At 34.7% G+C, this 23,952-nt stretch overlaps 2 protein-coding genes across 5 annotated transcripts in view; one reads left to right on the top strand and one right to left on the bottom strand.

Annotated features, from left to right (window-relative positions):
- LOC100642453 (heparan sulfate 2-O-sulfotransferase pipe) overlaps positions 1–23,952 on the top strand; it is a 123,957-nt gene that overhangs the window by 64,180 nt on the left and 35,825 nt on the right. The gene's annotated exons all lie outside the window — the stretch shown is intronic.
- LOC100649961 (glycogen-binding subunit 76A) overlaps positions 1,234–23,952 on the bottom strand; it is a 153,027-nt gene continuing 130,308 nt past the window's right edge. The window contains exon 3 of the transcript XR_007224626.1: positions 1,234–3,811. The gene's annotated coding sequence lies outside the window, so the exon portion shown is untranslated. The remainder of the gene's footprint in view (positions 3,812–23,952) is intronic.

Genomic DNA, 23,952 nt, shown 5'->3' with positions numbered 1-23,952 from the left:
ATATTTACTGTATCCTATTGTGTCAACGTTTTTATAAGAGTGTTGAGAGTTTCTTCTACAGTTACGGATGCTTCAGATTATCTGCAGATCTAGTTTTTGCCTGTAATACAGCGGTAGTTGATGATTGGAAGAAAAATAAATTGCAGTGAGGAAATAAGCAGGAAGAGTAAACCAATTGGCAATACGTCATACCATCTTTATATATCATGAATGGCAATCTTTTCATAGTGAAAGAATTGTTCACATAGTAATATTTAATTGTAGAGAAAATACAGCATCTTTTAAATATGAATAATTGTTCGTACCTGTCAGAGCTCAATTTCAGAAAGAACAAAAAGCAGAGAAAATTCTCAATAATTGACTAGGCTTAATTGATGTCTCGAGAATAGATGATTTAACGAATAAATCTTTAACGACAGAGATTGATAAAGATATTTTATTCCCTTTTATAGAGAAACGATTGAATTTAGTAAATCAGAAATCGTGATAAGTAATTAATCCTTGAGTATAATTGTATAAAATGTTACAGCAAATTAAAAAATATATTTTTGCATAGATATTTCAATAAAAATTTTTCGAAACGTTTTATTTCTTCAGTTACGAAATAGCTTGAGCCATATGACTCATGTGTCTGACCATAGTGCAGTTATTCTACTGTGCACAATAGACTTGCTTCACAGCGTACAAACTCGTAAAACCTTTAATAACAAAATAAAAACCGGTTATCACATACATTTTCTATTATATTTTCTACGATACGTTTCTGTATTATCCTAAAAATTTACGGAATAAACGTGAATACGGTTCTCAATAGCAAAAGACAAAGGAGCATGGATGGCTATCTTGATTCAACGCATTCTCGCAAAGTGAAACTCCACCCTCTTGCGGAAGAATGTTAAATGCATATATTCCGAATGGTCCTTTGTTAATTCATGTTCCAATTACCCCTTATACAAAAGAAAATTGAAGGAGGAAAAGCCGTCGAAGAAAAACTGTGTCACGTTTTAATTCACATTTTTAAATACATCTTTTCAGGAAATTAACTTTTTTAAAAGTACGTAATTGGTATAATTGCTTATGATTCAGAATATGTACTTTAATCGCGTTAAATGATAATATTAGTTTTATAATATTAATATTCATTTGTATTTTAATTTTAATCGTTTCTCTTCAGTAATATTTTATTAAAAATGACGTACGCTATCATTATTTAAATATATACTTTATATACCTTTATTTATTATATCTATATACTTTAATTACCATATATTTGGAATAATAATTCGCCTACAAATAGAATTGATTCACTTTCGCCAAAGTGAACCACAATAATTATAAAAATGGCAGCTCGAGCGTGCAAATAAAACGAGTTTCCACTCGCTTCCAACTCGCTGCTTCCATCGTTTTACGCGCTTTTCGATTCACCATTTTTAATGATTTTAATTATAGGAGACGATAAATAGCGAAAGACGAAGAAATCGCATTAAATTAATCGTGCGATATTCTGTTAATCAGGCGTCTGTGTGCAACGGTGAATATCAAGTTCGTAATTATCGTTAATATAATAGGATCTAATGCAGGGCTATTACAAAGGCCTGTCAGAAAGCTATAGTTCTCAGCTTAATTATCGCAAAAGAACGCTTCTGTCAAGCGAATCAATCGACGAGCTTCCGTACAATACCTTTTTCTCGAAAGGATACGTGCGTTAAGATTCGAAAGATTAGCACACGGAAATTTCTAATTTTCAAAAAAATAAAACTTTTTCATACATATTTATTTCTCTCGTATTTTCATTGAAATCTAATTTGGATAAATATTGTACGTATTTTTGTACGATCTGTTGTACGCGATTTGAACCGGAAACTATAATTTCCAACAAAATCATATTTTACATTTAGGGGAATTTTTCGTGAATTTGTAAAACGCACTTCTTTTGAAGTAAATGGCAAAATGAGAAATAAAAAAAAAAAAAAAATGAGGAAGGCGTGTGATATTAATTACCCTGAGCTTTGCTATTTTGCTTAGTATATTTAGCCAATTAAGCAAAGATACGTCGACTCGTTAGTCTAGGATTACTATCTATATTTATTACATCCACGATGCTGTCGCGTGTTTGAATCGCACGCGAAATTTTCGCATTAATGTACGTAATAAGAACTGATGGCATTTCGCTCAGATAGAATTCATTTCCCTTTTAATTAGCACGCAAGCAACCTATTAGCCACCAACGTACCTCGGTAAATAAATGTTAACTCGGGGAAACACATTTCCCTCGGGTTATTCTCTCCGACAAACTTTCCCTCCTGTAGGGTGGCGTTTGACTGTTCTGCTGTTTGTTTTATCGTTCCCAACAAAAAAGCTCGTTTCATTGCTCATAGAGGCGTGTACCACCTAGATTAATCTAGAACGATCAACATCTCGTATATTGTACCTTGCTCCTTCGTCCATTAAATCTTTTGATTTATTTAGTGACATTATTTTAGTTCATTTATCACAACGATTAAATGGTTGTGTTTGTTTAACGCGTTTGATCGCTATTTCTCTGATCTGGCTTTGTGATAACGTTGTATTAGTCGATTGTATTTTTATCATTACGCTCGTTGTTGACAAATAGCCTAATTAGCTAGTCGTAGCTTTCTGTTCGCATAATTGTACAGGAACAAATATTTATATCTATGTATACTTATACACTTTTACGCATCCTTTAACATACACAAAAGGACATGTCCGTGTAATTTTATGTCTTTCAGCATAAATAGGTTTACTAATATCATTGTATAATATTGAAATTAAAATATCTTCTTCGTCTTTTACAAGGTCGAGATGAATCGATCAATGTAAACGAACCTCGCCCTCTGTAACCTACTAAAAGAATTTCCTTTTATTCAGTATGTCTTTAAGAACATTTACAGTGGCGAATTAAAGTCAAACATAACGTTTAAGAACTTACCAGGCTCGGCAGAAAATTCTGTCGTTTTCAACGAGGAAAGGAATGTACTTCCTAGAGCAGGATTTTGTTAATTAATCTTTAATTAATACTATTGGCAATCCGTTTATTTCATTCGATATGAAACAATGGAAATAGTTTACGTATGAAATCGAAAATTCATTTTTACGATGATTCGAATAAGCAGCAGTAAATCGCAAAGTTTAACTCGCCTCTCGACAACGTTCATACGCTTTCAAACTCAACGATCCGCCTCATCCAGCGACAAATTTCCAAGCGAGGCTTAAACGTGAATATGCTCGTCTTTTGCTACTAACCAAATATTTTACATCGTTGCCGATTGATTCTGTTAGTTACTCACTAGCTGCTCGTTAATTACCTTGCTCATATTCTCAAATCCAAAATTTCCATCGTTCGCTTATACCTCGACAATTATTCGTCTATTACAGCAACGCAGAGATTTGTGTAGCTACACTCGTTCACCACGTTTCGCGTTTCTCACGATCTTCGCTGGATCGCCAGCGAAATTGCTCCACGTTCAACGTTACCCATGTTTGTTTTACGAGCTGTTGAGAGTTCATGGACGTTCCTCTCGACGCCTCAATGGTTCGTTATATGAAGGTTCCTCCCTGTCGTTAACCGATAGCATTCTAGTCGAGAAACGCGAGAACGTGTGTGGATTAATTAGAAGAACAGAACGATTCTTCTCTCGGTTGGCGAAACGAGGAAACATCCGTTGTTGCGTTTCGCTGGAAGATCGTGTCGATGTAGGAAGTTGCCAGGATGATCTGATCAAAACCTAATTCCAAGCCAGTAATTCCAGCGATAGGGCGAAGGCAAGACCTCGTGGTTCGTCCTAGTAAGCTGGAAATAAGACCTCGAATTACTCGGTGCTAATGGTTCTCGGCTAATAGCTTCCTCGAGAGGTGTTTCAGGACGTGAAAAATATGGTTAGTTTTTGTTGCTGACGCTACGTAACGCGGGATCGTTAATAATCGGATTTCTCAGATTGTTCGTTTATTCCATGGAACTTGGATTATCAAGGGGTGAAAGAAAGTTTTGAATCGAAGTTTTTACAAATGGAAAGTAGCGAAACGAAGTGATGGATAAAGTTGTAAAATAATGCACGCAGTAGTGAGAAGTATTAAATTAGTATACATATTTATTTTAATAAATAACGAGTTTATAACAGGCTTTTTATTAAAACGTTTAAAAACTGAGCATGCGGTTAAATGTGGTGGGAAATAAAATCAATTGGTACAACAGTTAACGGCGATGATACTTTTTGTATAATTTACCTAACGAGTGATTTATGCTCATTTGTTTTAAATTATTTAGAAGATCTCGAAGAATACTCTAAGATATTATAAGCTGTTTTGAATAATAGTTTAAAATATCGTAGGACTGGGAAAGAGTACCTTGGATAGCAGAAGGTTAAGGAGACTATAATTAGCCGAAGCACTGGACGACGAGCTTCTTTTTTTGCAAATTGCTTCTTTTAATTGTCGGGTGCAATGAATTGTGACGAGTCGTTCTCGTTACGCTTGCGAGTGCCATCAACCGAAACGTTTCCAGATGGAACATCGTTTACCGAGTAAATATTTGTTAAATGCGTAATTTCAAGCGGAATATTGAAATTAAAGAAACATTTAATTTATGTTACGCGAGGAAAAATATTGTATACTCCTAACACTATAAAATAATCTTTATTTGTCGTTATTATAAATTGTAATACACCATAAATCAATTATTATACTTTTTCAACATTTCTAAATTCTAGGCATGTAAAGTTAGAAACTACAACTTAAACACACAGGTCTATAATTATAAAATTATAAATCACACGAATTCAGGAATTTAGCTAAAACTTAAGTACGTACGAAACAACTCGTTAATTGCTATTTCCAGAGAATATAACTTGCATTAAGAACTGATTACATAAGAATACAAAGAAACTAGGATATTAACCCTTTGCACTCCGAATTTTATTTCAATTTCGTTAGCAGCAGCTCCCAACGCTTTTAAGTGTTTTAATTAATTAAATTAATTTCATTAAAAAAATTAGACAATTTAAATAAATAAAGGAAGAAACAAATTCACTTAAATACCAATTTTAGTCACACTATTGGTTGTATTTTCTAATTTTTAAGTGTATGATATATCTTGAAACAATTTCCAAGATGCAATCCTGGTTTTCTTTCGCACGGGACTCGACAAAGGAGTTCCTGAGATAAAAGCTGATGTCGAGTCACACTCGACATAGGAGTGCAAAGGGTTAATACCTCGAAACTAAAATATTAATTCGCCTCATTCGTCAAACCGATACACTGAACTAAAAACCTATTATCGATAACCTGCATCTTCAAACACCTGTTCTCGTACGATTCTCATTCTCAGTCATCGTTCGAGGAAAAGCGTATCGAATCGTAGATCGCATCGAGAAACACCGATAGAGTTTCCATTCTTCGCCAGAGGAGAAATCTGATAATCGCTATTAATGCGCACCAGATCCTATCTGTTCCGATGTACACCGGGAAGCGAATGATACAAAGTTGCCCAGATACGGCTGTTATTATGGAAATGAGTTTGATTCGTTAATTGAGGAAGAACCTCGATTCGCGACGCGGCTTCCGAACGATCGAAGCTTCTGACCGGCGATTAAAATTACACCATGATCGTTGCACGAGAGGATCGGCTATAATGAAACGTTTATCACTTTATTATCGTGTATATCGCAAAAAGTTAATAACGATATGTTTCGTAAGAGCCATTCGAACGTACGAGTCACGGTTTTTTAACTTGTTACGCTGTGATTAAACCACTGGAAATTATTTTCTTTACACTTTCATTGTGCCGGTTAATCGCGCGGAAATCTATCAAGCGATAATTTTACGAGAATGCGTGTGTACATAGTTCTTTCGTGTAAACGTTCTGCTAACTTTACGTTCGTTTTTATCGCGCACACCGATCATGATGAGCTTAATTCTCGTTAGCTGCCAGTGTTAGTGTCCATTGGTTTTGATTTATCGAGTTATGAAAAACGTGACGAGACGCAGAAATTTGTTACGTTGTTACATTTGAAGGAAACGTATAACGTAACATTGGCGATTTAATTCTCGTTCAATTCTGAATTCGAGTTTGGCAGGCGATGATTTAATTTATACGATTTCTCGTCTCTCGTGCATTAAATTTGACAAATTAAAGGTAGAATATCTGCTAAACTAATGTGTTTTCCATACGAATAGCTTGATATTATTCCGTAAAGAATGTCCAGCTTGGATCAATTATTATCAAATATATGGTGTCTTTAAAAAAAACTCAAATTCGCCTTAATATCTCAAAAAATATAAAACGTGAAAAAATCAAGTTATATTCATAGATAGTTATATTCATAAATCAAGTTATATTAGATCAGGCTGCTGGAGCACGATAAATCTTGTTTAAAAAATTTCTGACAAAAGAAATTTCCCTTTTTATTTTAATAACTTTAATTTGAATTTCTTAATTTATCATCTGATAAAATCGATGGATGACGAGTTACTTCGAGTGGCGATTCACCCTGTATATACGGTCCGGAAAGCAATGAAAATTAATTACTATCAAACGATCCATACTTGGCAGAACAAATTGCGATCGTAAAGGGTCAAGAACCACCCCGTGCACGTCTCTGCAAAGGGTGAACGTTCGCGTAACGTCGGCAATTGGAAGCAGATCGCCGCCAGCTTCGTCAAAGCGGCTCCTGCCATTAAAGCAACACGATTCTCTCGCGGTACGTGGCAACGACAAAGGTCGACTAAAAGAAACGCAACTCGTGATAGCCCAGAGGGCAGATCGTGGCCAGGAAGATCCAAAGGCGCGCTTCTTCGACACGAAACACCGGCTGACTCGACTGCAAACGAAGTAGTGGTGTGTTGCCTGGCGGTCGAGCTCGGTTTTGTTCGTTTCCGGCCATTTGCGTGAACATATCGTGAAACGAGGCCGATCGGCCATTAATTCCGATACGACTTCCCCGGGAACCACAGAACCGTTCGTATCGTTTTCATCCTTGCGCTTCCGTCCAGGCTACTCGTTCCAATCCCCCTCTCGATTTATGGTGTCCTGCTTGCCACGTTTCTCTGACCTCCAGATGGGATTACTCGAAGAGGAAGTAAGCCGAGCAATGGCGAGAACTTGCCCAGGAAGTCCTGCGCATCTATCGTGGATCGGAAGAAGGAAGAATAAATTTAATAGATAGATGTGAAACGATGATGGATAACGTGAATTCTGAACGGCGTTTATCAACGTTTCATTGTGATTTTATCTGCTACTAAGAAAGGAAAAAATTGAATTGGATTTCCATTCGAAAGATCTCGGATATCTTGTAGTTTTTGATAAAATTTCGGTATTTGATAGAGTAGATTATGAAATTTAGATTACATAGAATCTTTCAATAGAACTGTTAGTCAAATTAAGTAATAGTTTATCATTGGACCGCGGATGTATAATTGAAATTAAAAAATCCAAGAGTATGTGGATTCTGTATGATATGAAGAACCGTGCAACATATTCAAAATAAAGCAAAGTAAAAGCAAATTTGTATTTAACTTTAATCTTCCCAACGAGTTGCTTAATATCCCCGAATTTATATAAACGTGTATTTGTACTAATATTCACGTTTTATTCGTTGTATTTTTTAATTTTTCAATGAATAGATGTTTTCAATTTCAAAGTAAATATAACATTTTTATATAACTTTCCAGTAAATCCTAATAATTGAAAGTATAAAATAACGGACAAACAAACAAATAAAATGTCAAAGACGATGAAAGATGAAAATATTTCCTTTCTTCCTAAATGTCTTATTTAGCACACTATATATTTCTAATAAAGAAATAAACTCGCTCATGTTGATGCACATATTATATCACATTTAAATCACATCATAGACCTAAATATTTTCACGTTGTTAGCACTGTTATTTCATTGCGACTACGATATTTCTTAATGCACACACGTCGTCCTCGTTTCTGCGCTCGGCTCGTAGCCACACGCTCAACCTGTTCAATTACTTAAATTCATCGTCCATGAAATATATACGCTCGTTTTTTCTTCTAAACGACGACGATCATCAGCTTCGGATACTGTTACATGGATATTACACGTTACACGCTCGCTGCGAATCGAGTCGACCGCGGTACGACATGCAGCGAGCAAAGATCGAAATAATCGCTGATCGATTTCGATCTTATTGTTGATCGACCATATGATCAGTTTGTAAGTAATATAAGTGTAAGCAATAATTTTCTAAAAAATCGGAGTATTAGTAAAAATCGTTTGCACATCGAAGTCAAATTGCTTGAAAAGTAGCTCGCTTATCAGTTATACATTCGTGTTTGGCAATTATTGTCGTACAGCGTTTGCTACACCTTATGAAGAATTTAAGCAAAGATAGAAATTCCTTTCTTTGTTTTTAAAAAGCAATATAAAAAGACGGTTCAAAACATCCTGAAATTCTGGTTGTTTCGTGTCCAAAAGAGTAAACCGAAGTTACAAGAAGAGTATCAATCTCCGTGTAAACAAAATTGTATTAAATCGCTACATAATTTCTTTTTGCTATAACTCGCTATACTAACGAACACGGATGTTCTTTATTTCCTTAGTGAAATCCATTCGTAATCGCGACTTGTTCGAAGAGTGGATTTGCGACTGTACTTGTTTCAAGCAAATCTTAAAGGTCACATAAAAATTTTGTTCTTTACCATTTGTTATTAAATATTTATCAGCACAATATCTAGAAATGATTTCTATCTAGAAGGGAAGATAAATGATTTCTACGTGATACTTAGGAAAAAATGAAGAGATTGTTCCTGGCATCGGCCACTATTTATTTAAACATCATGGTGTGTAGTTGAAGATATTTAAACCGAGCTAGGAAGTAGCAAAAATATTAATAAAGATTTACTAACATCGGATCCATCGATATCAAGTTTCAGGAAAATTGCACATTATATCCATTTGTTGATCTTTGTTCTGTATCCTCGTTCAAATGCCGCACTGTCGAATGAATTTCTGAAGAGAGTTGGTCGTCTGGATCGTTCGTCGCCATTTGATACACCGAGCGATCCATGTCACGGCGCGTCAACGAAGTCGAAGTGGAACGTTGCCGTAAATGAACCGACGAACCCGTTTTAACATTTGTTTTTAACTGTTGCCAAAAAAGAAGATTGTGAATAATTACGAGACCGAGATTCTCAACGAAGAAACATCTTGGGTTGGAGAGACAACCATAACGTTAGAATTAGAATTGCATTAGGTCGTCCGAAAAGTTTCTTTCGTTTTATCGGGAAATAATAGATGCACAACGTTTTTTGTTTTATATTATTTTGTCGAATTACGTACGACCCATTTTGTTCTGTTGAGATAAACACCGAGACATTTCACAGGCTTGGTTTCACGTTTGTATGAAGGTGCACTGTTTGCGAAAAAAAGACACTTTCCGGACAACCTAACACTAACGTTCATCAGCGAATAAACGATTTGGAATTGTTTCAATTTGTAATAACAGTGTGTGAATTTTACCAAAGTATACAAATTAAAGACGAATTACTAATTAGAAGCCTAACCTTGCTGCCTTTTTATAGCATCACCAGAATATAAATCTAAATTGCATGCTAGAAAACATTGCAACAATGTAATATTTGCTCCCAAATTTTTAATTCTCCTGGTATTTGCTAGAAATGCCAATTACACGTATTTATTATTTAAGTATCACTGTTTGTATTAACATGAAAGATGTTTCTATCTATTTAGAAGATTCTTTTTAATCTGCATTGAGAATTGAGAAGTTAAAGAATCTGAAGATACAGAATTTATCAAGCAACAAATTAGCTTTATAAGATATGGGAATTTTGACTTTAGAAAATCAATTTAATCAGGTTACAAATGTTATAATATACTACTGCAGGATTATAGTAATTATGAAGAACTGAAATAATTTTGTAATTAAAATATGTCTTGTCAAACATCAGCAAATGTGGGAATAATTTTGAGCGGCAGTACCAAATTTATTAATTCTAGAAATCATGTTAATTGAAAAATTCTTATTCCTCTTAGTGAACTTAAATCTTAAAGTCATTTTATGCTCAAATTATTCCGTCATTTTACTTGCTACTATTTTTATTCCATTTTATTATTAATACCTCTCATTAGTCCCATAAAATATTTTACTATGCCTTTACTTTATACTATACGCTCATATAAGCTTCGAACTTCTTTTTCAACATCCTACACATATATGTGTTCGACATAATACAGCAAATATATTAGCGCAACAAACACAACAGCAATTTAGGACGTTAATACGCGAGTTAGACATAAATTTATTGAATAATACAACGAGGATAGCTCGGATGCACCTCGTAAAAGCATGCTCTATGGAATCGTGGCCATTTTCAAGGTGTTGTTCGAACCGTTCTACGAAACTGCTAGAATCTGTCGTTTTTCACAGTACTCGGTGATCGTAAAAGTCGCTTTACAGTTTTTCCCAGGAGTTTGGTCGGACGAACCCTTCGTACCTTTTATGGCATCGCCATTATCATGGAATCTTGTAAATGTTCGAACAGCTTCCCTGAAGAAGTTCCACCACTGTCGCAACGAGTGTCGCATCGTTGCACGTCGGACACTTTAGTAACAAGTATCGAACACGCGATAATTCACTGTAATTCGAAAGAAATGCACCACTTACCGATACCTCGACCTCGGAACATCGGTTTACCGGTCGGTTCGCTTCATTAATCTTTTCGCGGAAAGATCGTTGGTGATTCAACGAGTTCTAACGCACTGAATCTCTTAATTAAGTCATTTTTGTACCGGACGAGATGCGAGAATTTTTCTTCACCTACAGAAGAAAGAGAAAACTTATTGCTTGAAGATAGTTGTAATTTATTATCTTGTAAAGCGTTGTAAGTTAAGAAGGTGGAAAGTACGTGATTATCAAGGATATGATATAAAACGAAGAATACATGCCACTTCTCCTGTGTGAGGGTAAAGGCTATTGCCATCATCGTTGTAATAAAGAGTATGATGGGGGAGGATCTATCTTTCCTTGACTTCCATTAACTATTCAAATTCACACGTACCATGAGGTGCGATGAAGTCAGGAAGTTCTTCACAATCAAAACCATGTAATCTTGTATTTAAATACACCTCATTGATTTCTTCTATTTATCAAACTACGTGAAGTGCGTTCGTTACAAATGACAAGAGTTTCATATAACATTGCAACCGTAGGATATTAGCCTTAGGATATTAAGATAGAAAATTAACCAAAAGATTTGCTATTCTAAAGCTATTTGATATTATTTTCTTCTAATTTTAAATCTCATATATTCAAAGGCTTATAGTTATTACTGCCGACAAACGTGTTCAAACTTTCCATTAAACATGAAATTCATTTATTAAGACATCAATTACTGAAAGTCTAGTGTCATTTTAAAACCGTAAACGATTATCTATTTCCTTTTCGATTCTACGTCTTGCGTATCGAAACATTTACATTTATATTAGTAGCAACAAACATATTCAAACCTTCCAATAAATTTAAGATTCCTTTACCAAGGTATGAACTAAATGTCAAATACCATTCTACAGTCATTAAAAATCGCTCTTCTTTTGATTCTAAATCTCGTATATTCGAGCATTTACAAATATTACTACAAACAAACACGCTCAAACATCGCAATAAACTTAAGACCAGCTCGTCCAGTTATTACTCCGAAAGACTAATACCATTATAAAGCTATTGAGAGCTATTTATTTTCTCTTTTAATTCTAAATCTCGCGTATTCAAACATTTGCAATTACTGTTACAAGCAAACGCGTTCAAACTTTCCAATAAACTCAAGATCCACTCATTCAGCTATTAGATACTCTGAAAGTCTAATAACATTATAAAGCTATTGAAAGTTATCTGTTTGCTCTTTCGATTCTAAGCCTCGGATGTTCAAACATTTGCAGTTATTGTTAGAAACCAACTCGTCCAAACTTTCCAACTTTCCAACTTCAGATCGATCCACCAATACGTTGGCCTTCCAAATTTTTCAATATCTTCAACAACATCAAACTCCATCGAGATCCTCGGTTCATTATCAACCGTATCAGCTCTATCTTCGTCTCTCGACAAAATCAACTTCATTTCCCCGTTTCCAGGACTCCTCCTTTTTTCCTTATTCTACAATTCCTCGTCGTGAACGATGGATTAAGGCAATATCATGTTGGAAGAATTCGTTAGGGACTCTCGGACTATAGCGTTCGATACAATTAGCCTGCAAGCCGCTAACGAGCCGCGTTGAACGATGAATGTAACGTGAAACAAGGAAACGAAATGAAACGAAACGAAACGTGCACACTTATTACTCGTGTCTGTACTCTCGTCACATGTAAATTATAGTGATTAAGGTCCGCGCGGTTAACGAGCCTCGGGGGAATTCACAATCGGCTGCCTAATATCGCGCGGCTCACCCATATCCATTTACGTACGCGGCGAGTCCTTGTTCCGTTGATTGCAGGATCGCGCGTAAATTCTGATAATTGCGATGTGCAACATTTCCAGACTTGAGACGTGGACGGTTCCGCTCGCTTCTTTGTTGGTTTTGTATTGCAGAACGAGATATAAATGCGCTGTTAAGCGTAACTGGAGTACCGGTCGTAAGTATGCGGATAAATTAACCGATTTGTGATGACAATATTGAAATTTAATTATAAAAGTTTGCGGCTTAATGATCAATTAGTAGTTGAGCTTCATAGAAGTTAAAATGGTTAGCTATATTTTTGATTAATTTCTTAATTTCATTGTATAGGTACATTGATGAACATTGAGTTCTCAAAAAAGAAATGACACGTATAAATTCATTCGTGGCAAGGATAATTGATAGTAAATTTTCAAGTGAATAAGAAAATAGAAATATTCTGTTTAATAGATTTAAATAAAATACGACGGATATTTGTAACATCATTACATTTCTACATTTTTCAATTTATATAGCACTTTCTATCTTTCCATGGAATCAATACACGTGCTATAAATTTAAATTACTTAATAGAGGGCATTCATTTATTTTATTATCTATTGTACGTACCACAGCATGTTATTGAAATATTTAGTACTTGCACCAAAGTCGGAAATCTTTCCATCGGTTTAGAAGAACTTTCTTAATCTGACTTGTAATCGCCAGAACTTACTTGAGCGGTAAAAATTGAATTATAAGTCTTAACAGAAATTTTGTAGATTTACGACGACGTAGCTTCGAAGATTTCAGAACTCTTTGATGAAATATATGGTTTCCCTTCTTGCGTTATATATTGTTTCAAAGATTTAACAGGGGGCGAGTAGAAAAATTTGGTCAATTAACAAAGAACAAAGATATTGTAGCGAGTTGAAGATGTAAATCGCCTGTGTTTAAGAAATATCATATGTTTGTAATACGCTTAACGATTATACAATTTCTTTTCATTGACTTACTCGTACAATGTTAAAGACTGCGTTCTGCTTTTTAAATTTCAAAACGAGCCATTAAATAGTAGGTACATATTAGAGCTGGCACGTACAGAGACACATCTTAAATAATTTTTTATTCTGTCGAACAAACGAGGTCGCCAACAATTACTCAAATGGCAAACAGTCGACAACGTTTCATTATGCGTATCAACGTCACGTTTCATTTTTCTTGCACTTATAATGCTTTTTGAAATAAATGAAACATCACATCGTAGTATCATGATTGCCGTGGATGAACGCGAGTTTATGCGTATAATTAATGCAACCTCGACGTGTATAAAAGTAAAATGTCAGAAGTGGCAAGAAAAATTATTCGAAGAAATTGTCACGACCTGAAATGGAATCGCGATAAAACGAACGGTGTGTTACACAAGTAAAAAGGTGACGCCTACAGAAACATTGTGGAACTGGATGTCTTTGATTCACTGGATTAATCTACTGCGGTTGAAGAAGGTTGAAAGAACCTTCTATATAGAGTTCGAAAGGTTTCTCTTCCTTTTTGTGCTCTTTTTAAGTACTCAACAAAGAGTGCTTTGTCACTCTGTCTCACATCTTTATTTTCCTCGTCCTTTTTTTAAACTAGTTGAGGAAAGCTTTCAATTCTCATTTAAAAAATAGATAAATAAATAAATATATATATATATATATATTACACTTTCTTCGAATAAAAATGTTTATGAAAAAACAAGAGGAAATTAGATATTAATTATTGAATGAGAAAATTATTACGAATATATAAAATACGATGGTTGAGTAAAACATGAAATCGACTGGAAAGAAGTTAGCGTATTTACTTTATTATTTTTAACAAATGTAATATCGTAAAATTAATACTATTAGTATTAAAACTGATTTGTTGTAAATAGTAACAGCAAATGTTAAAAGAGTAGTTTACAAAGGATTCTTAAAATCAAAAGGAGAAAATGAACTGAATATCTGGTTTGTAATTACAGAGTATAAAAAAAAATAAAGAATTTCTCACGTGTCACGAAACAAATATGAAGCGGTCATGATCACTGGAAGTTTGTATAAAATTTTAAGTCAAAGATTAATCGATCACATTAATCTACAATGATAAAATTTAACTGCTTCATAATTACCAGACTAACCAACAAACATTTATGGGATTTCAAACATCGAGCAAATTAAAGAAAATTCCAAGTACATCGTTAATACTCGTTGTAATATCTATTGGATTCTATTTCTTTAGGTCTGTCTTTTAATTCATAAAAATACGAATTCATGCAAAATATTTGTGCATACACAGTATCGCATAGTACAATACATAACGAAATCTGTTACAATACGAACATCGAAGAAAATAGCGTTACATTTCGAAGCAGACGACAAGAAATCGAGGAGAAAATTTATTACGCAATACGAAGTTGAAATGCGAACAGGAAATTACTAAATTAGTGCTTAGCGTTAATTACGGACATGTGGCTCCAAGGAAATCAAGCAATTGTCATAACAGAGTTCTATAGCAACGTCTAATCGAACAATCGATGTTTCGATTGAAGAGAATCTTCTCTTGCAGGGTTAAACGCAAAATATTGTAAAAAGAAAGATAAGATATTTTTACTGCGGAACATTTTATGAAATAATTCGCTAAGTTCTCCTAATTGATTACATATAATGGAAATATTTGATATTTTTGCACAGTGAAAGAACTTTTTTTTCTCAGATGTTTTGGAACTATGCAGACAAAAATTAAAACATCAAAAATAATTACTTGGTAATACGAGAAATTAGGTGATATTTATTTACAATATTAACACTTATACGTGTAATAGTGCGACTAACGAAAAACATATAACAATATACTTAACACAACAAACAGAAATATTAAGAAAAATATATAACAACAATAGGGTATATCTTATATCAGTTATATGCTTTTAATAATATTTATCAATACTTACCTAGCGACATTAAAAATTGATTAATACTCGCTTCTTCAATGAAGATATTTCTTCTTCAGTTCTAAAATACTATTACTATACTCTGTTCGTTTAAATGAAGTAGAAAGTCAGCATTACCACGCACTATATATCCAATTCATCAAACTGTTGTTATTGTATGTTAAATATAAAAAATGATCGTCCTTGAACGCTGAAAAATAGAACCGTCAGTCAGTCGATCTAAATGGATAAATTATATGCTTAAACTGAAACTGTTTGCTTGATTCAATCGTATGCTTACGTATGCTTTAAACTGTGAAAGAAACGGGATTCGTAATTGTTTCGAACGTACAGTAAACTGTACAGTGAACTGCGCTCAAGGAACAAAAATGGTTCCATTCGGTGAGCAACAAAACGGAACGATCATACGCATCGTGACTGTGTAAAATTTTGCCATGAAATTACCACGAATCCTCTCTACATTCCTGACACACATTACCAAGAATCGATCGCGTGTCTCGAAGCGTTCACCGGAATACGTCCGAGACTCTCGAGAGGATCTCGAAGCCTCTCGATCACGACCTACATATTCCGTGTTTATAATGTTCAGTTCGCGAAAGTTGTTGAACAACTCTTCCGAATTTCTTTTTTACCTTAGAACTTCCTCCTCGTGTGTGATACATAAATCAAACAGTTTCTCGCTGCGTCAGGCAAGTTGCATGGAAAATCTTCGCTGAATAAGATCGTTCAATAAAATTCAGGCAACGTTTTATTTCAAAATGCTACAGCGCGAACTTTGGCGAAATCTAATTGTTTCACGGTTAGCAGACAGCGGGCATTTACACGTTTGTGAGAGATTCAAAGACGCGAAAACGAACACGGTGCGCGTAATACATAGAAACATATGAAATATAAATTACGAGATATCCAAAGTTATAATATTTAGTAGTAGCTTTTAGTTAGGTAGGAAAAGTTGATTTTTATATCAGAAGAGTTTTCTACTAACCGCTTAATATACAAATCCTGTTTATGAAAATGTTACAATTTTTTGTAATAAAAGGCGAGTACTAAGCACTAGTTTGATAATAAAGATACAAAGCAAATGGATCTCGCATCGTACGATCTTCCTTACTTTCCCAGCCGTACATTCTCACCGGTAAGTCATAATATTTCATTGCATGCGAACTTTGGAAGGTTTCCCGTCGGACGATAAAAGAAACGGGAGAAGGGGAAAAAAGGAAAAACGAGTGAAAAGGTTACGTTTACCAGGCGATGCTTCCGGTCACTGTTACTTTCCATGAATCTCCATCGATCGATGTGATCCTGATGGACGTTTTCGCGTGCGTACGACCGTTCTGGATGGAAAGCCGGAAATAGTGGTCATCCGCAAAGACGGCAGCGAGGCCTTCGAGAGGCGTCCACCTCCGGCGGAGATGAAAGTTTCTGCAGTTCTGCCAGCCGTCACGAACAATTAGAGCGCAAGATCGTCTCGAGAGAAGCGCTGGTTGCAGCAACCGCGTTCCTCGAGCTGCAGCTCGCTTTCCCAAGTTCTGGGTCACCGGGTCTTCTGTTCGTCGACTCAGGCCAAAACAGAAGTAAGACTCAGGTAAGAGGCCGTCAGGCCGGTCTTATAAGTTCGAAACCGTGTCCATCGAATCGATTGCATCTGCTGAAAGATGCTTCTTTTTTCCCCGTTCGCGACTGTCACCTTTTCACCGATTGACATCGTTCTCTTGACCTTTTCGCCTGGAATTTAATACGTTGTGTTTGATCGGATAAGGATTATATGGGGAAAGAGAACAGATTGGTTCAAATGTATTTTCTGTTTCCGAAGAAAAGTTAGCTATAGAGAATGCGATGCATGGCAGACTGAAAGTCATAGTGGATATTTGTTTTTCGTTGTGTATTTTAATACTTCGAGGTATTAATTTGCATTTGATCTTGTACTTCAACTCGTAATTATTTATTTAACACTCAGTTGGCGTTGTTGGGCTATAGATTGCTATGTGACAATTATATTTAGAAACTATCGATATTGTTGAAAATTCGCAGCGAGAGAAGGATGTTCGGATATACACGGTGTCCTCGAATGTTTATATCACCCATGTTCGGTAACGAAAAAGGAATTTTCATACAAGAAACTTGCAGCTAATACGCGAGTATCTAAGCAATTTTCAAACTCATCGTTTCTCAAAACGAAGCCTTACGTGAAAAAATATTATTCTTTCTTTCGACTTATTTTTGCAGAGTCCACGTTCGGCCCAGTTTTACTACGATTTTCCGGACACCCTGTACTTGACTTGATTAGATCAAAGACACATGCCTGTGCGCTGTTAAAAGGAGTAAATATATCGCGACGAATAAATATGAACGAAACAATTCATGTAAAATTGAAGAAATTAAGAATATTGTTTCGTTATTCACTTCTATTTCATTTTATAAAATACTACTGTTCTGTAATATTTTTTTTTACCACACGTATTATTAGACACACGTGTTAAATGGATATAAAGGAGTTTAAAAATAGATATTTTTCTACGATTAATAAATTTTATAATTGTTTAAAAATAGATATCTTTCTACGATTAATAAATTTTATAATTGGTATATTGATTACCTTTAGTAATATTAACCCCTGCTGGTTTGATTTTTATTACGGCCGCATGAAGTCATCTCTCATCAAACTACAAATCCAGCCGACTTTATTTGGTAAGATGATTTATACTTCTCGATGAATGCAAGAAATGTGCCTGAAGTTATATTGCTTGAAGGGATATTACTTTCTCATTAATTTTCATACGAGATCATACGATGGCGATAGGCTACAACGATCAAAAACGAAACAAATCATAAATCATTATTTCTAATGTTCTATATCGTTTTAAGAAGAATACGTATGTTTATAGTGTGAATATTTTCAATATCTAATTCGAATTTCCGGAAATTCTGAACATCCTCGCGTAGAATTTAGAAAGCTAAACTGTCGTAAAGAGAGGACTGCGGCAAAACTGAGGAAGGTATGAAGGAAATAAATGCATTTGTAAACATGCTCCGGAAAAATCCAATTTCCTGGTAAAAGTAACACGTAGTCGATATAAAAGTTTAAACAGCATGCTGTAAAAATGTGTTTACGTCCATGGACTCCCTCGCATTTTGTTTGGAATTTCTCTAAACTAAGCAAAACTATTTCCTGAACTCTGTTTACAATGAGTTTCAGCAGGAATTTCTTTGCTCCGCAAATTTGATGTGAAAATGGAAACGAACGAATTAAAAGTTTAATTAAAAACACAATTTTAATCCTCTTTGTTTTTGTAATGTAGTATTTCGCCGACAATTACTGTTAATTATTCGAGGAACAAAACAGAAGAACAAGCGATTTTTATAGTTTAATTTTAGATCCAATACGAAATAAAATTATCAGACAAATTTCCATATGATTATTAGATTTAAGAAATTTTTTGATCCAATTAGAGGCAAAGAATGTTCTCGAAAAAGTTTTGTTTTCCTTGTAATAACCAAACTTTTGAAGTTTTGCTAAAATCACTTGTAATCCTTAATAATTTTGTATTCTATTAATAATATATAAATTTAATCCATAATTTTTTCATTCCAAATTGATTAATGTTTTAAAATACTTTCCAATCTATATAGTATGAAAAACATACTTGAAATAATATTCTTTGTTAACAACTCTCGTTTAATCAATACCGATGAAACAAATGGTTAACATTAAATAGCGTAAACAAGAAAGCAACGACTGACATTAGATAAGATCGAACTTGCAGTTACCTAAACACAACGACTTTAAACACTAAGACATCTTTAGCAAAAATTATAATTATTTTATCGTCTGTCATTTGCTTTAAAATAGAATGTACAAGTAAAATTTATTAGAGTTTTTCATTAAACGTGAATAAGTAGATACCTATGACATGTAAGTACATCTGTTGAACGTTATGATCTTAGAATGATGGAAATATGTATTTCTAATCAAACTTTATAGATTTTATGGAGCCATCAGCTATCATTACATACAAACACGAAGATACAGCAATAGACATATTCCTTGTTTTAGTTTTAGTTTACTAACACATTTCATATTCACTTGTAGCAATATGTACCATAATTAATTATCACCAAACGGAGGTGTTCTTCCAATATAATTCTGAAAATATCACAAAAATACAAAATATGTAATCGAGTTACGCGAAATAACAAATATAAAATGTCCCCAAAAGGTTCCTAATCATAAGAAAATCTCAAGCAAAATTTGATGAATTAATAGTTGATTTTCCCCCGCACGAAGAGGCTTCCGGTCAGTCGTTGCCGACACGAAGAAGAGGAAACGCGTCGTAAAATGTAATTGCCGGCTGCGTGGCCGGGTATTGTTAACGCCCCGACGATTTTCTCTTCGCTATTCGCTCGAACGATTACTGTTCTTCCTTTCTCCCTCTTTCACCCGTTTGGAACAATGAGCGTTTCCTCTTTTTCGATTTCTGTCGCTTTCAATTCGCCGACGTTCGCATACGCCCGCGTAAAGGGACTTCCGTCGGCCTTATGGAAATTCCTGTGTACTTTGCATGTCTCCAGCCACGCCTGATTAGCATTGAACGAGAACAATACGAACGATAGAGGACACTTTGGCGTTTCGTTGTTTGTACTCTATTCCTCTCAATCGACGAGTCTCTCCCCCCGTTAAATTATTTAATTTCTTTCGTTGCGATCACAAGGCTTCTGGTCTATGTTTCTTGTAATGGGTTGTCCGAAAAGTTTCTTTCGTTTCATAAAGTGATAATAGATGAATAACAATTTCTGTTTTATATTATTTTATTGAATTAGGTATGATCCATTTCGTTCTATTTCTATTATTATGTCCGTGCATAATTCGATAAACTAATATAAAACAAAAAACATTGTGCGTCTATTATTTCTTTATAAAACGAAAGAAACTTTTCGGACAACCTAATAGCAATTTTTTTAGATCGGTGCGAATGTAACGTTCGTCGTTGTCTTTTCAAGTAGAATTATAAATATAACATGAAATAAAATTGTTCGTAAGAATTTACCTGAAAGTAAGTCTTGGACAACGTTCCTCTAGAATTGACTCTATAAATATGCCCAATATATTTTCGGGCACTCACTATCGTCGGTTTCTTAGACTCGTGATGTGTTCAAAAAATTGTTTGTAAAAATTAATTCGAAAAATGAATCTTCTAGAATAAGTTTATAAGTTATAAAATGAATTTTCTAAAATAAGTGTTTTAATGTCATTACTTTAATTAATAAAATAGTTCTATTTACCAAGAAGAGCGTCATAGTCCATACATTGTTCCAATGCTCTTTTCGATAGCCAGTGACACGCATAAATTTTAATGAAGAATTTAATCGATCATTTTCCAAAAGGCCGTTACTTGAATCCTAAAAGAAAAGAAATTCTTTCGTTGCGAAATGATCAAGTTACCAATAATTTTAAATCAGAAATCTGTGTTAGTCTCCTTCGAAATCCAAGAGCGATCGACTCAGACCAATCAGATTTACCTTCCAATCGAGAATCGATAAAACCAAGAGACGATCTCAACAGCGAAAATGTATTGTATAATGCATCGTCTGCGGCAAAAATTCTGTATTTAATTAAAGTTCGTTGCTCTTCGTTTACACACGGTGGCTGACCTCTGGCATCGACCGGTGCCGTGGTTCGACCTTAATCGTGACAGGAAGTTTCGTGACCGATACAGATACGGATTCAGTCGCGAGATACGTTCGTGGCATGCTTGGAACACAGCGTGGGCGTCGAGCGTTTGTTCGTCTCGTCATTCATAGCTGCGAGCAGAGAAGTTTCGAGGCTGTAAAAATCTGCAGTACAAGTACCAGTCGCTGATTATTCGTCATCACGATCGGAATAACGTTCTCGTAATCTGTTCCCTGGACCGTCTTAATCGAGATTTTCAAGCTATTCCAAGAAGATCTACTCCTTGTGGGAAGAAATCTATGAGAAAAATATCGATCTCGATACGTATCAAGGATAGTTATTGTGTTGCACGATTATGCTAATCATCGTTAAAGGAAGAATCTCGTCGATGAAGTCTACTAGACCTACATCCTCCGAACGATCGAGTTTACAGGATGTAGGATATGTTTCAAAACGAACAAGCTTCTAACGGACCGTTTAATTGGTTGCTTTGTAAGTAGATCGCGGAAGTTTGTGCATTTACGGGGAAATTAAACGTGTAAAAATGCAGAGATTGTATATAATACTCGGAAATATTCGTAATGTTCGAAGCGAAGTACTCGTTGTACTATGTAGAAGATGATATGGATCTTTGTCTTAGTTCTGTTTCTTTTCTTTTCTTTTTTTTAATTTAAATTTACATAAACACTCGTAGTTTATTTATAATATGGAATTACGGTATATCACGGTGTGGGTTAATCTCTTCACTTCAAACATAAAATGATTTGAAGTTTGATGTATTTGATGTTAGAGATATCAGGTGATATATAGATAAAATATTTTTCATAAACAGCTTCCATATCTTTTGAAAAATCTAGATGAAATTCTAAGGACGACTAGAGATTTGCAGTTTTCATAGCGAGGCTTGAGACTTGTGTATGTAAATTCTGTTCTTTTGGAGCAAGTTTCTCAATGTCCCGCAAGCACTCCAGCTATGGAATACTTCTCAGGGACCAAATAATACACAGTTTAATGAATTGGCCCAAATCAGCGCGTGGGATTAGAAAGATTCACGATCGAATATTAATAAAGACAAACTGTACTTGTATCAAGTACCTAGTTTTAACTTGTATCGTGGGGTAAATTACTAAACAGGTACCACTGCATGTTATTAAATATAAATTTCATGATATTTCAATGCCTTGATTCAGACAGAAAATTAACACTAAATAGTTAAGCTACGATGTACGTATAGTTTCAGTCAATACATTATATTCGTAATTATGTGTGAGAAATGTCACAAGAAATCTGCGAAATAAATCGAAGAATTATTTTTTCAGATGAAATATTTAGAAATAGCTGTGTTGCCCAATATTATAACTGCACGTATCTTAAATCGTACTCGTCTATTTCAAAAGTCCAGTAAACTATCATTCGATCCCGATCATAAACGTGAAAAATTTTCAAGAAAATCCTGTTAAACTGTATCAAATTCTATTACCTGTTCATGAAAAGAAACTGTAAGAAAGCGATTCATAAAATAGACTGAAAATATTTCCAGATATTTAATAGAAGTATTAAGAAATCTTCATTACAGCTTTTAATTACACGAAATACTATCTGTACAAGCATCGCGATTCTAGTTATTCGTTTTCTTCCTCGTTCTTTCTCTTATCCTTCGGCAGTACGATCGAAGAGATTCTTCAATTAACGACGAGGAAACTAGTAAAACACGGTAGTACAGAGTATATGAAATCGAGTGAGAACTAACAAGAAGGTGCGTGTAAAATGCGTTATGTTTTATACGATTCCCAGACGTGACGAACGACCGTGGAATTTCATGCAATGGCTTTCACACGCACGGCCCGTGACCAATTGGATCAAAGGATTTCCAAGGATCTGTTGTTAATCGATCTGTTCTGATCTCAACATCGTTGCATCACGGAAGGACGATGCTACATCTCACGGTCGTGCACGCTAGTCTGGTCACGAACCGATCTAATCTACTGTAATCGTTGAAGCTTCTCTGATATCGGTCTCTCCTCGAAACCGATATTAGCACTTTTTGCCTAATTTACGAGTTCACCGTGGATGAAACCGTAAACCAGGTCATTCGTGTATTGCCAGTGCTGCCAATTTTAGAAAATATTTCCACCAACAGCACCGAAGTCTCGGCAATGACGTCGGATCGTCGAATCTATCATTTCGTGAAAGATTTTGTTGTCGGAATAACAGAGGAAATTTCTCTTCCATTTTACACAATGCTCCCTTCGATTATCAATGGAATATGGAATTGATAAATCATAAATCAGGCACGTTTTCGTTTGGAGCATTTTCTGAAGTAAATGATTTTTATTTCATTCGTCGAATATGATCGGATCGGAATATGGTGGGATTGTCTTGCTTCTGGCAATTAGAGTTTCGAGAGGAACAATGATTTTCTGAAGTAGATAAATATTTTAGTCGTGGCATTATTCTCTTGTAACAACGTTGAAACTGTAATTGATTATATTTAAAAATGAAAATTATTATTATGATATTCTTACTTCTCCTTTTCTTTAACTTTTGAACAGGAGTGTGTACGAGTGTCGTCCTGTAATGTATACTTCGATGTTTCATTCTTAGACAGATGGTATATTATTAAAGCGATGTGATGCAATTAAGTAGATATGTAGAGTATAATTATGTTTTCATTTTGATAAAAGTCAGCATTACTTTTATCGGAGCAGCGCTTGCATACTTTTAGTAATTACAAGTACAAAAATTGTAAAAGCCAAATTGTCCTGACAAATCTGGTTTTTCTAGTACTAAGTAATATCAAAGAAGATAATATTGTAAACATTAACTGATTGTAAATAGATTTTACATAGAACTACCTAGAAGAGCATGGGTTGAATCTAAT

This window comes from Bombus terrestris, chromosome 7 (assembly GCF_910591885.1).
Source record: "Bombus terrestris chromosome 7, iyBomTerr1.2, whole genome shotgun sequence".
In the NCBI taxonomy this organism is placed as follows: Eukaryota; Metazoa; Arthropoda; class Insecta; order Hymenoptera; family Apidae; genus Bombus; species Bombus terrestris.
The sequence above is the reverse complement of the archived record's forward strand: the minus strand, read 5'-3'. Positions and strand labels throughout refer to the sequence as shown.